The 14,889-nt window shown below is 44.4% G+C and overlaps 1 protein-coding gene across 2 annotated transcripts in view; it reads left to right on the forward strand.

The window, feature by feature from the left end:
* Positions 1-813: 813 nt before the first annotated feature.
* Positions 814-14,889, forward strand: part of CHD7 (chromodomain helicase DNA binding protein 7) — a 146,169-nt gene continuing 132,093 nt past the window's right edge. Inside the window, exon 1 of one of the 2 annotated variants that reach the window (XM_077270544.1) lies at positions 814-1,262. The gene's annotated coding sequence lies outside the window, so the exon portion shown is untranslated. The remainder of the gene's footprint in view (positions 1,263-14,889) is intronic. The other variant, XM_077270545.1, reaches the window with a different exon arrangement.

The following is a 14,889-nucleotide window of genomic DNA, read 5'->3' on the forward strand; positions in this document are numbered from 1 at the left end:
TTGTCCACTCCTCATTGGTGCCCCCTCACTATTGCACATACCCTCAGTGGTGCCCCCTCATTGGTGCCCCCTTACTATTGCACCCACCTTCAGTGGTGCCCCCTCCTCTGTTGCCCCCTCCTCATTGGTGCCCCCTCCCTACTATTGCACTTACTTTCAGTAGTGCCCCCTCCGCACTATTGTACCCACCTTGAGTGGTGCCCCCCTCCTCTATTATCCTCTCCTCATTGGTGCCCCCTCCTCACTGTTGCACCCAACTTCAGTGGTGCCCCTTCCTCACTACTGCACCTACTTTCAGTAAAGCCCCCTCCTCACTATTGCCCCCACCTTGAAGAAGTGCCCACCTCCAAGTTTAACCCACCTTCAGTAGTGCTCCTTCTCTGTTACCCCCTCACTATTGCACCCACCTTCCATAGTGCCCCCTCTTCTCTGTTACCCCCTCCTCACTATTGCACCCACTTTCAGTAGTGCCCCCTCCTCTTAGGTGATCCCCCCGTGCTCCCGTTTTCTGAGTCTCTTCTATAGACTTCAGTGACCGCTCTTCTCCGTTACAATAAGGCTGTAGCCTCCCCACTATGGGGACTGTTGCTGTGACCGCCATTGCTATCACGCTCTCCCCGTGCCTGCGGTGACACACACACAGTTGTGATGCCTGGTGCAGTGTGCTGAGGACCCGGGGGTATGAGAGCAGCAGTGTACACCCAGTAGTGGGGCTCAGGCGCGGGGCCCTTTAAGAGCGGAGGAGGAGGGGGACCTGAATGAAAAGCACTAGTGAATTCTTGCATAAATTATGCCTGGTGGCCGTGTGACGTCACGCCCGTGTGGTAGGGGAGCGGGGGAGAGGGAGGAGGAGGGCAGTGTGGGCGGGGCTTCCTCTGAGTGTGTGTGTGTGAGAGTTGTCGGGGGCGCGCTCGGTCCTCGGGGAGGGCACATGCACGCGGCTGGAGCTGGTGCCCGGAGTGAGAGGATCCCGAGCAGTGAGTGTCCGGCGGGGCCGCGGGTTCGCCTCCTCCGTGCGGACGCGCTCGTACACTATCGGATTAAAAACTTGAGGCGAAATTAAAACACAAAGGGAAAAAGAAGGGAAGAGAGAAGGAGAAGCCGGAGCTCAGGACGGGGATACGGATAAAGGTGGAGTGTGGGAAAGAAAGCGTAAACTCCAGGCACACACACACGGCGCCTCCTCCCGCACAGCCCGGACAGAGGAAGGGGCAGACGCCAGTCCTCCGCAGACAATAGGCTCCGGGGCCGCTCTCTGCCCGGTAAGTTGGGGATGGGGAGTTGTGTAGTGGTGCGGAGCCCGGGCACAGCGTGGCCACAACAATGCCCACGCAGGACGGCACCCTGCCGGATCCACGCCGAACTTACTGCTCCCGGGAGCAACTTTGCTGGTGACGCCGGCGGTGCGTGGCCCGGGCACGGGTGGGGGCCTGTGGCCGGAGGGGGGAGGGCTCCTGACCGCACGATGTGCCTGTCCTAATCATCCGCCTGCTGCTGCCGATCACTGTCGGGGTGCTGGCGATCAACTTGTGCGAAGTGTGTGCAGCATCCCAGAGATGGAGGGCACTGCCATTCACCCTGGGGGGAGGGGGCGGCTGCAGGAGCACGAGGAGCCCAAAAGTGTCCAGGAGAAGTGATGGTGGCTGTGGGGGGCTGGCTGACCCCAGGTGCTTGTGTTTGCCCAGAGATGGCTGCTGTGTGCGCACGCCCCCCATCACCTCCTCAGCTGGGATACGCGATAATGGGGGGCTGAGGAGAGGAGGTGGGTGTGGGTCATTGTCCTCTGCTGGGATGTGATGGGAGAAGACATGGCCTCCTGTTTATTCCCTGGTGGTGGAGCAGGGGGGGATGTGGGGAGGGAAGGATGAGGCTCATGGAGAAGGCGCTGCAGGCTACCAGCAGCCATCATTGCTCTGGCTTCAGCTCCTCCTGATGGCCTTTCACTGGAGGGTACCCTGGGGTAGGAGGAGGCAGCAGCCACCACCGAGGATGGGAGAGACCCCCAGCACACATCATGGCAGCTCTTCCCCGCTCACATACCCCATTGACTTGGGCACCTCTCTCTCTGCTTCTTTTTTTCTGTAGCAAGTATTTTCTTTCACCTAACAAACAATAGACAAAGGACACAAAGTAGCAGTTGAGGAGGAGTTTCCTTTTGAATGGGAGAGATCACCGACCCGCACCATGCTCTGTCTCCTGTCCCTCCCCAAGCGGAGATCCTCCATGTGGGGCAGGTGCTGGCCCGCAAAACTTTTATTCCTTCTTCTTCTTCTCAATTTGTTACTGTGACTATAGACATGTCCTCACCAGCGCCCCATATCATTTGTCAGCGCTGACCCAGGAGAGCTGGGTGCCACACATGTCACTAAGTCCCATCACTCCCCCCAACCTCTCGTCATTCTCACTTATTTGCAATTTTTCTTATCTGAGTGGAAAATTTGTCTCAACTTTTCAAATACCTAGAAAATTCCATCTAGCGCTACAAAATAATAAAAATGTGTATAGTCGCCTAAATGTTGCTGCTTGAAAGTGTCGGTGAAGTCGCCTCATCTGCTAATAAAAAAAATTGTATTTAACAAAAGTTGTTCTCCTATTCAGGCTCTGTGTGCTTTGTACACAGCGGCCTCCCAGTCGCCTAAAATGGCAGCTTTCATTTATGTGGGACCCATTCAGTGACACTGATAGCACCACAAGGGCACAATGGCCTCTTCCCAGGTTTTGTTCTACGCCGCCAAAGCCAGATTTGATTAAATGTCCCCTTATATTCATCACATCGTTTTAATCAAATTTAAAATAAGCTTTTTCTAGCATTGTTTACACTTGAATATAGTAAAAAAAAAAGCCTAAATTTATATAACGTTTCTACAGCACAGATGGGTGTGATGTAAGAGGGGCAGGATTGTTTTAATATTTTATTTTAATCTAAAAAGAGGAGGAGAAATTTGTCTGAAATATACCGTAGTTTTGGTTTAAAAAAAAAAAAATCAAAAAAGCAAAAACAAAACTTCCATTCAAGGACTAGATCAACACAGGCGAAAAGTGATTTCCTCTGTTTGATGTAACAGGTATTAATTTGACAGTTTGTAAGAGATGCTGAAGTATTAGAACTTTTATTTTTCTGTAATTTAATATTAATCTAAAAGTAACTTGACAATTCTGTAGGATTGACACTTTGACACTCTAATAAAACATGGATGTGTTTGTAAATATTATTTTCTTCTGGGACCATAGATCACGTGTTTGTGGAGTTACCTAGTGTGGTTTTTAAATGAATTGACATTTATTTGTTTTAATATTTGTTCATTTTTTTTTTTTTTTAGATTAGCAGAAAAGTGTAGTTTTAAATGGCTGAAGTGGATTACAGGAGTTTTGTTTGTTTTTTCCTTTGGTGGCCAAGATTTCAGAGCAAATGTTATGATATTTAGTTGATTTTCTTTCCTTCTATTGGAAAATATTTATGTTTACAAACCTTATGCTGGTATGTTCCATCTTTGGCCAATCATTTGGGTTCAGTTTTTCTTAGTCAAAAATTAATCCTTTTTCTGTAACATGTAATCCTTATATATAATTTTGATTTAGTCCCCTGGCATTTTAGGTTTTTTTTTTATAATATTTTTTTTTTAGATGATTTGATATTTAAGTTAACCAAGGAATTGTACTTTGCTTCCTTCTGTGAACGCCACTTGTTTCCTCCTGATGTCACTGGCCGGTGTTTATCAGCAGAGGGTGATGGGAAGGATGACATCACATGTTCGTGGAAGATGTCGAATGCGTTCAGCTGTGTGGGGGTTAATTTGCCATGAAATGCCAATGTTTTTTACATTATTTTTGCACGTATGATCAGTGCAAAGATTTTATATATTAACCTTAAGTTTGTTTAATATAAGCACACAGTGTATCATTGAAATGATCTCTCGCATTAAACAGCACTCTGGCTAATATATGCCATCTTTTCTGTTTTTATTTCCTTCAGAGATTTATTGTATGCTCTTGATATGTTGGCAGATAAGGTGGCAGAATATACAAATTAACATCTGTCGATGATGGATGTCGGCGTTTAACCCTCAGTTGTCCTGTGCAGATAAGGTGAATACGTTGGCTTACTTAGTGTAGGCTGTGCCCAGCAACAGAAGGAAGTCTCCCTTTAATGCAGCCAATGGTTAATGTCCCTTATCTTGTGACAATTGTAACCAGAGAAGGCAGTACTGGAACCAGAGCCATATGTGGAGCGCTGGTGAAACTGAAGAGACGCTGGTCCTGTGGAGCCCATGTATAATTTACTATTGGGAACTTTGCTGTGACACTTGCTCTGTTGAGCTGATTGTGTCGGGTCTTTCATGTTCTGTCCCAGCCAGCGAGAGTTTACAAAGCAGAGTCTGATCTGCTTCTCTGCATTTCTCACCGCTCCTCCTGGGGCATCATGTACAACAGGTTACTGCGCACTTTACTTTTCCTATATATTTTCTTTTGCTCAGAAATTGTCTTCCCAAGCTAGCTCAACATGCTGAGGCAGGCATAACCAATCTGTTCCTTGGGCCTTTAATAACAATTTATCCTGTCATTTAGAAAGAGACACATTGTTTCCAAACCCTTTTATAAAGACCTTGGAAACTGTACTTTATAATTATTGTCTGAGCCACTTGCTTTTGTAATATTCCTTCCATGGTAATACTTTGCAGGTGTAAAACTTTGCCAGTAATTCAGCTTTGTCTCCCGGACTGAGCTTTAGCTTGGATGTAAAGAAGTTGTAGAAACGTTTACATTTCTTAAAAACGCTACTTAGTGTGAATACTACTATAAAAACTGATCAATGTGAGACAAGCAGGTACAGCAGAGCTCAGCCTGAATCTATTTTACCGAAGAATCGGCTGATCTAATGAAGACATGGTGAATATCTGAAGACCTAGTTCACATTTGTGTTGGCGTTGACCCCATTTTGTGTTTGTAATGTTTGTACCTTATACACACGTATTTCCTACAGATGGATCTTGTACCTATTAAAGTCTGTGGTCCCTTCCATGTGTCACAGCAACATGTCAGTTTTTTGATATTTATTACATTAATGTGCAATCGATGAGCTGTCCAAGATTATAACTCCAATTTATAAGATGTGAAATGTATTTTTTTTATCAGTCAAAATCACTGGTGGTTAAAACTTATAGACTGATGAAACTCAGACTATATTTTTTTGGGGTGTCAAATTCATATATCTGCGCAAATCATTCCAAAATCGGACAGCAGTGCATGGACTGACGGCAGGTCTCCCAACTCGAGCGTAACTGCTTCATATATTTCAGTGAAGCAGTCACATTCGGATTGGGAGAACCACGACCAGTTCATGCAATGTGGTCTGATATTGGACCGATTTGCATGGATGTCTGAATGCGCCTTTGATTGCATAAAAAAATCATGGACCTCTAAGGCCTAAGAATGCAGGCGTGTAGATGTTCACGGTTGAATATGACTGAGTCACTAATATATTCACTGTCAGGATTCAGCTATGCTTGATGGTTCCATGGCCGCTTCACTCATGTGCAATTTTCATACTTAGTCATGTGACAACAAGCTTTTCTTCCTGTTTCTCTCAGTTTTTCACTGTATATGGCGAGCAGGTCTTTGGCACTTGGGGAGGATTGGGTGCCAAACTGAATTCTTGCCCTGTATGTCTGAAAACCTAGATACACCTGAGTGTCTTTCACCCTGCTTGCCGCATTTCCTGATTCCCGGCTCCTGCTCCACACAAGTCCTCCTTGACATGAGAGATCTTACGATTTACGTTATTACTCTACTAGTTTTCTGACTACCTGCTCCCGCAACAGATGTCCTTGACAAAGACAGCTCCCGTCAGAATGTTGGACCATGTCTGTGTTTGACTCCTTGCCGGATTAAAATAAACTATCATTGCAGCAAGATCTACAGTCTCATTTTCTTTTGTTGTGCTGGGGTTCCTTCCCCAACAAGTCTGGACCACGAGTCCCTTCCTCAAGCTCACAGTTTTTAATAGGACAATGTGACTGTCTTTCTCTTTCTAGTGGTGTAAGAAGAGTTACATATTTGTCTCTGATGGAGAGGTTGGGGTTAAACAGCTGTCCTGTATAATAAGTAGGCTATGTATGACAACAGGGCACTTAAGGATGTTCTCCATAAGTATGGGAAAGCTGATTACATCCGAGCAGCAGCATGGAGTTCTTTAAGCTCGTCCTAGGTAAGATTTAACATCTGAGATGCTAACGGGACATAATGTTTATGAAGCAATTTCTACAAGTGACACCCCCACTATACTACCCCTTGTTTAAGGATACACAATATAATGGTTACTGGCGGGTATAGCTGGGCCTGCGCCGCCGCTTTGCTGTAAATCCCACCTTCAGTGTATGTTATCTGGTCCTTCACTAGGCTGCAGTACAGACTTGTAAGACTGGGTCTATACTTACTGTGAAATGTCAAATCTCAATGTTCATTTAAAAGGGCTTGTCCCGCCTCATGAACATATATCCATATGCCTCCTATGGTAGATTGTCTCTGCAAGGCTGTGTTCACATGGTCATATGTAAAGTGCAGCCGCGATTGGGTCCGTGTGCTCTGCCACATAGCTGAATGGCCCAGGAGCTGCCTACTTTGGATATGGACCAGTTTGGTCCAGTGACCAGACCAGACTAGTGCATGCTGGCTTTTTTTTTCCCTTCCCATGGACCATTTATATTCACCTGAGGTCCATGTGGCACATAGGCAAACGTTGGGTCCTTGCACTGTCTGTTTTCCACACGGAATGAAAATACTTTTGTCTGAAGGCTTCCAAAGCTGAGAGCTGCTGCAGAGAGTGAGTCCTTCTGGAAAATATCGTATTGGGGGCATTCATATGGGCTGATCCACTGTGGCAAGTGTTCACCAAACTGTGCACGTCCCGTGGTTTTCATTCACTTTGATGCAAGTTTCATCCTTTGTACAGTGAAGATGTTCAGAATATGGGAGCATCCACACAGGCCACATACTGACGCATTGTGGAGAAAAAGCACAATTTAAATTGAGCAAAACTCCTGATTTGACATCTGCATTCTATCAATTTATGATGTGGCTTTTGCTACCGATTTTCCATGGATTTCGTCCTTTACTTTGCAAAGGATGCAATCTGTGTTTAATTTGCAGTGAAAACTGCACCATTTGCTAAAATTGGATTGACATATCTAAAAAACATCTGCCCAGTGTGAATTTATCTTTATGGTAGGTTCACATGCAGTAGATTTATTGCCAAAATTTCTAACAAAAATTGAGCTCCATTCATCCGAATGAGGATGTTTTGGGGACAAGCGCATGGCAAGCCCTGTTCAGTTGGATGGGATAGCCGCAGAATTGATGGCAATAAATCAGGCGTGTGTGAATATGCCATCATGAGGAAAAGTTGTCTTGATGAAGAGGTGTATGGTGCAGACCACAGACCTACGGTATGAGCCTACAGATGGACTGAATGTGTACTTGTCATGTGACGCTGTAGGTGTCCTCTCACCAAGGATCTACAAGTAGTGTTTACCTTCAGCCAATGTGAAGTTATTATTCTTCATTTATTAGGAATGGATTCAGTGTGAATGCTAGAAGTAAAGTCTTGATGACACAGTAATACTGCTCCATGTGGCACCAATGGGAAATGCACTGTGGAAATAATAGCACTAATTGAGCAAGATGCAGTAAGAACCACCGCGTCTCGTCTGTCATTCCTAACCTGCAAGTCACATTTGCAGGTGGAGAAGCGCTATTTATTTTCCCCATTTACTTATTTCAGTTGTTAATCGGTGGCCCAACCTGAAACTATAGCTTGTAGGGTTTGTGCTTGTTGGAGCTGTCAAAAGGTTTTCGCTTCAGTGGAAGAGTGTTAATGTCCATCCTATGGTATATAACCCTTGGGCGTTATTACCCCTTCCTGCCATTTTCTGTGTGATCACAGCCTGTCTGTAGTTTCTTGTATGTTATATCTTAGTGGCACCAAAATCTCTTGGCTTGTACAATGTGGGAGGCAAACGAATAACCTTTTCCATGTTGGGCAAACTGTTTAAACTTCTAATGTGAAGTAATTTACTGATTGCTATAATTTTGATGGGCCAGGACGATTAGTGAGGAAGCAGATTATTGATGATCGGTGGAGACCCTCAACTTTATTGCAGTGCTAAAGAAGTTGAGCTGATTTGTGCCACCTCTGTCATACAACATGGATGGTTCAATGTACTGCCGGTGTCTATTGCTAAGTGACTCGTGATGGTTTTTTGAGAAGTCTTAAGTTAGCACCGGAATAAAAGATTTTCTTTTTTTTTTTTTGTACGGTAATGCTCAGGATGTTTGTATGCAACATCTCATTATGGAATTTGGCCATAAACATTTTGGCTAAAAGCACGTAATCTACATATACCTCATCTAGATACACTTTAGGAGCCTTAATGCTTCTGGAAGTGTGCTACTGACTACTGACCTACTCCCTTGAGAAGCGGCCCCAAGTAGCCGCGAAACGTGCGTCGGGACCCTCCATCCGACCCCCCCCCAACCCCCCCCCCCTTGTTCCCACTCATCTGCTGGTAAGCATTGCACCTTTTGCTAGTTACTTCCGCACTTTATATCAAAGATAGACAGGTGTCACTTTATCCTTAGTCACTTTATGGATGCATGCTGACCCCCAGGTGTCCACTCTTGGATGCACTGCTCCCTCAGGGTTATGGTCTTTGGACCTTTGTTATTTTTTCAGGGACTCATGTGCAATGTGAGGTGGTGATAGGCGGGGGTGGGGTATATAGCAATCTGCATTATTTATGGCTCTTTATGTACTGTTGAGATGTTTTATCTTTTCTACGAATTAATAAAGTTATATGACTATTTTTACCGGATGTAATCAGTTTGCTCCTTTTTCTCCTATTTTTGTCTGATGTTTATTGGAGCTGAGGTTGTTTTGAACAGGGGTTGTGGATAATTTGTGTCGCTACCCCTGTTTCTCAAATATGTATATGTGATTTCTGTTGCTACTGACTACATTGTAGGAATTTTACTGCATAGCCACAAAAAGTGAATTCTCTCATGGAAAGACAGGTTCAGCTGTCATCTAAAGTCAACAGTCTCAGCCATGTTCGGACTGGGGCTGAAATTCAGCCCTGGCATTTGAAATCACACGGGCCCATGTTGTCCCCATCCCAAAGAACCAGATGGGATATATTACTAGTATTATCCTGGATAAAAGAAAGATTTACTACAAGACCAATATTTCTAATGATACCAGTAGCCTGCTGGGGTAAGTGACGGAGTCAGCAACTTTGTTCTCTGTCACAACTCTTAACAGTATAGATGTCTTGAGAACACTGATTCCGTTAACAACGTTGCAGACAAGGCAGCCCACAACCAGACAGGCCCTTCTGGCATTTGCCAGATGGCCAGTCTGGCCCTGGTCTCAACCTTAGGGCTCATTTCCACTTGCGAGGAAAATGGACGAGTGCAATCCGATAAAAAATCGGATTGCACTCGGACCAATGTTATTCAATAGGTGTCTTTTCATTTGCAATTTTTTTATTTATTCTTTTTTCTCAGCTGAAATCGGACTGAGAAAATCGCAGCATGCTGCGATTTGTTGCGATTCTCGGATGAGACTCGCCAATGCAAGTCAATGGGTGCGAGAAAAAAACGCACGGAATACGGACCATCCGTATTCCATCCGGTTTTTACGGATACCTTACCATTCTGTGGCCTAGAACACTGTAAATGACTGTATAAAAATAGTTGCAGAGAAAAAAACGGATGGTGCGATTAAAAAAATCGCATTGAACTTGCATGACAAACTCATACTTTTCATCCCTTCTTTTCGGTCCAGATTACGGACCGTTTTTTCTTCTCGCAAGTGGAAATGAGGCCTTAGGCTGAAGTCACACTACTGTAGAATACGGCCTAGTACTATGCGAGAAAACATCTCACAGCACTCGGCCCAGTGGTAATCTATGGGGCAGATCACATCAGTGTTTATTTTCTCAGGCATATTCGGCGAGCGTGTAAAATCGCAGCATGCTGCGATTGGCACCAAGAATCGGCCAGGACTCGTCAATGCAAGCCTATGGGTGCGAGGAAAAAAAATCGCACAGAACTCAGACTATGCGAGTGCTGTCCGTGTGGTTTTTTTTTTTTTTTAAACGCACTGATGTCCTTTGAAAAGCCATCAGTTCATGTGCCGCATAAAGTAAAATCACAGCGTGACAGAATAGAGTAGAGTACATATATACACGTAAAATACATAGATGTATAGATGTCAGTGACACACACACGGTCAAAATTGTTGATACCCCTCGTCAAATGAAAGAAAAATGCACAATGGTCACAGAAATAACTTGAATCTGACAAAAGTAATAATTAATAAAAACATCCATGAAAATGAACAAATGAAAGTCAGACATTGTTTTTCAAACCATGCCTGTACAGAATTAAAAAAAAATAACTCATGAAATAGGCCTGGAAAGAAATGATGGTACCCCTGAAAATAATGTGACAAAAGAGACATGTTAAATCAAGGTGTGTCCACTAACTAGCATCACAGGTGTCTACAATCTTGGAATCAGTGAGTGGCCTGTATATAGGGCTACAGATACTCACTGTGCTGTTTGGTGACATGGTGTGTATCACGCTCAACATGGACCAGAGGAAGCAAAGGAAATGGTTGTCTCAGGATATTAGAAAGAAATTATAGACAAACATGTTCAAGGTAAAAGCTATAAGACCTTCTCCAAGCAGCTTGATGTTCCTGTGACTACAGTTGCACATATTATTCAGAAATTTAAGCTCCATGGAACTGTAGCCAACCTCCCTGGACGTGGCGGCAGGAGGAAAATTGATGACAAATCAAAGAGACGGATAATACGAATGGTAACAAAAGAGCCCAGAAAAACTTCTAAACAGATTAAAGGTGAACTTCAAGCTCAAGGAACATCAGTGATCACACCATCTGTAGTTGTATGAGCCAAAGTGGACTTCATGGGAGATGACCAAGGAGGACACCATTGTTGGAAAAAAAAAATCATAAAAAAACCAAACTGGAATTTGCCAAACTACATGCTGACAAGCCACAAAGCTTTAGGGAGAAGATGGACAGATGAGACAAAAATGGAACTTTTTGGCAAGGCACATCAGCTCTATGTTCACAGACGGAAAAATGAAGCATATCAAGAAAAAACACTGTCCTTTCTGTGAAACATGGAGGAGGCTCTGTCATGTTCTGGGGCTGCTTTGCTCCATCTGGCACAGGGTGTCTATAATCTGTGTGCAGGGTACAATGAAATATCAAGACCATCAAGGGATTCTAGAAAGAAATGTTCTGCCCAGTGTCAGAAAGCTTGGTCTCAGTCGCAGGTCATGGGTCTTGCAACAGGATAATGACCCAAAACACACAGCTAAAAACACCCAAGAATGGCTAAGAGGAAAACATTGGACTGTTCTGAAGTGGCCTTCTATGATCCCTGACCTAAATCCTATTGAGCATCTTTGGAAAGAGCTGAAACATGCCGTCTGGAAGAGGCAACCTTCAAACTTGAGACAACTGGATCAGTTTGCTCTGGAGGAGTGGGCCAAAATACCTGTTGAGAGGTGCAGAAGTCTCATTGACAGTCACAGGAATCGTTTGGTTGCAGTGATTGCCTCAAAAGGTTGTGCAACAAAATATTAAGGGTACCATAATTTCTGTCCAGGCCTATTTCATGAGTGTTATTGTTTTTACTTCTGTGGAAGCAATCCTTGAAAAGCAGTGTCTGACTTTCATTTGTTCATTTTCATAGATATTTTTTTTATTTATATTTTGTCAGATTCAAATTATTTATGTGGCCATTGTGGGTTTTTCTGTCATTAAACGAGGGGGACCAACAATCTTGACTGTGTTTATCTATCTAGCAATTCAGCAGCCGCGTACAGTGTAAAACCACAGCAGGAGCCAACAGTGCGTGTGCAGCTTACTGTACATGTATTTAATAAAATATTATTTAAAAAAAACAAAAAACGGGCGACCGTGTAATTTTCTTAACCATCAGAGGGAAAGGCGGTGGCTGAGGGCAGATGTTTATAGCCTGGAAAGTGGGTAATACCAATGGAGCTTCCCAGGCTAATATCATTGCACAGCTGTATACTTAGCCTTTTTATTGGCTATTAAAATGGGGTACCCTAAAAAAGACGTATGGTTCCCCTCTAATTAATAACCAGCAAAGGTTATGCAGACAAGTGCGGGGCTGATATTAATTGCCTAGGAATGGACCATGGATACTGCCCCTCTGGGCTAAAAACATCAGCTCTCAGCCATCCCAGAAAAGCTGCATCTCTAAGATGTGCCAATTCTGGCACTTAGCCTAGCTCTTCCCACTTGCCCTGTAGCGGTGACAAGTGGGGTGATAGTTGGGGGGTTGATGTCACCTTTGTATTGTCAGGTGACACCAAGTCCCGAGCTTAGTAACGGAGAGGCATCTATAAGAGACCCCCATTACTAACACCATAGTCACATTGTAAGAAAACAGACACCCAGAAAAAAAGTACTTTTATTGAAAGAATGACACAGATTCCTTTAATATATCTTAATTAAACCATACCTGCAAGTTCGTCCATTCCACTGACGCCATTATCATCTGCAAAAGAGTAAAAAAAATAAATATATATATATATATATATATATATATATATACACATATATATTTCAACTTTCTGCAGATACTGCTAATCCATTTGTCCCATGAGGGGTCTTGCTCTGCTACATCTAGATGGCAAGTTGCATGTTGCGAACATGTAGCCTGTCATCCAGCAGAGACCCTAAGCAGAGTGTGCTCAGTGTCTCCCTGTGAACCCCTATTCCCTGTCTGACGGCACCACGAGCGTTAGAAAGTTCTGCTTGCGGTGCCATCAGACAGGTCCTGGGAGTTCACCTATCTGACCTCAGCTGGATCGCCATGGGAAAATTTCCCACATAAAAAAAAATAAAAATAAAAATAATACAATGGTCAAAAAAATAAAAGGGAACACTTAAGCAGCAGAATATAACTCCAAGTACATCAAACTTTTGTGAAATCAAACTGTCCACTTAGGAAGCAACACTGTTTGACAATCAATTTCACATGCAGTTGTGTAAATGGAATAGACAACAGATGGAAATTATTGGCAATTATCAAGACACACTCAATAAAGGTGTGGTTCTGCAGGTCACACCACATCTCAGTACCAATGCTTTCTGGCTGATGTTTTAGTCACGTTTGAATGTTGGTTGTGCTCTCACACTTGTGGTAGCATGAGACGGATTCTACAACCCACACAAGTGGCTCAGGTAGTGCAGCTCATCCAGGTTGGCACACCAATGCGAGCTGTGGCAAGAAGGTTTGCTGTCTGTCAGCGTAGTGTCCAGAGGTTGGAGGCGCTACCAGGAGACAGGCCAGTACATCAGGAGCCGTGGAGGGGGCCGTAGGAGGGCAACAACCCAGCAGCAGGACCGCTACCTCAGCCTTTGTGCAAGGAGGAACAGAAGGAGCACTGCCAGGGCCCTGCAAAATGACCTTGAGCAGGCCACAAATGTGCATGTGTTTGCACAAACTGTTAGAAACCGACTCCATGAGGATGGTCTGAGGGCCCGACGTCCACAGACCAATGCTGTGCAGGACACTTGGCATTTGCCACAGAACACCAGGATTGGCAAATTCGTCACTGGCGCCCTGTGCTCTTCACAGATAAAAGCAGGTTCACACTGAGCACATGTGACAGAGTCTGTAGACGCCATGGAGAGCGATCTGCTTCATGCAACATCCTTCAGCATAACCGGGTTGGCAGTAGGTCAGTAATGGTGTGGGGTGGCATTTCTTTGGAGGACCGCACAGCCCTCCATGTGCTCGCCAGAGGTAGCCTGACTGCCATTAGATACCGAGATGAGATCCTCATACCCCTTGTGAGACCATATGCTGGTGCGGTTGGCCCTGGGTTCCTCCTAATGCAGGACAATGTAAGACCTCATGTGGCTGGAGTGTGTCAGCAGTTCCTGCAAGATGAAGGCATTGAAGCTATGGACTGGCCCAACTGTTCCCCAGACTTGAATCCGATTGAACACATCTGGGACATCATGTCTCGCACCATCCACCAACGTCAAGTTGCACCACAGACTGTCCAGGATTTGGCGGATGGTTTAGTCCAGGTCTGGGAGGAGATCTCTCAGGAGACCATCTGCCGCCTCATCAGGAGCATGCCGAGGCGTTGTAGGGAGGTCATACAGGCACATGGAGGCCACACACACTACTGAGCATCATTTCCTTGTCTTGAGGCATTTCCACTGAAGTTGTATCAGCCTGTATTTTCATTTTCCACTTTAATTTTGAGCATCGTTCCAAATCCAGGCCTCCGTGGGATATTGATTTTGATTTACATTGATAATTTTTGTTTTATTATTCTCAATGCTTTCCACTATGCAGTGAATAAAGATTTACAACTGGAATATTTTATTCAGTGATATCTAGGATGTGGTATCTTGGTGTTCCCTTTATTTTTTTGAGCAGTGTATATATGCTAGACTTACTGTGTTATGTTGACTATGAATGACCATATGATCGGCTGAGGTCCGTATATTAAAGTGAAAGTTTTTTTTTTTTAGTTGGGCTAAAACAATAGTCAAGGTGCATACAAATTAATCTCTACTGATTTAAAGGGAACCTGTCACCCCCAAAATCGAAGGTGAGCTAAGCCCACCAGCATCAGGGGCTTATCTACAGCATCCTGTAATGCTGTAGATAAGCCCCCATGTATCCTAAAAGATGAGAAAAAGAGGTTAGATTATACTCACTCAGGGGCGGTCCCGGTATGATGGGCTTCGCGGTCCGGTCCGGGGCCTCCCATCTTCTTACGATGACGTCCTCTTCTGGTCTTCAC

This window comes from Ranitomeya variabilis, chromosome 6, assembly GCF_051348905.1.
Source record: "Ranitomeya variabilis isolate aRanVar5 chromosome 6, aRanVar5.hap1, whole genome shotgun sequence".
NCBI lineage: Eukaryota > Metazoa > Chordata > Amphibia > Anura > Dendrobatidae > Ranitomeya > Ranitomeya variabilis.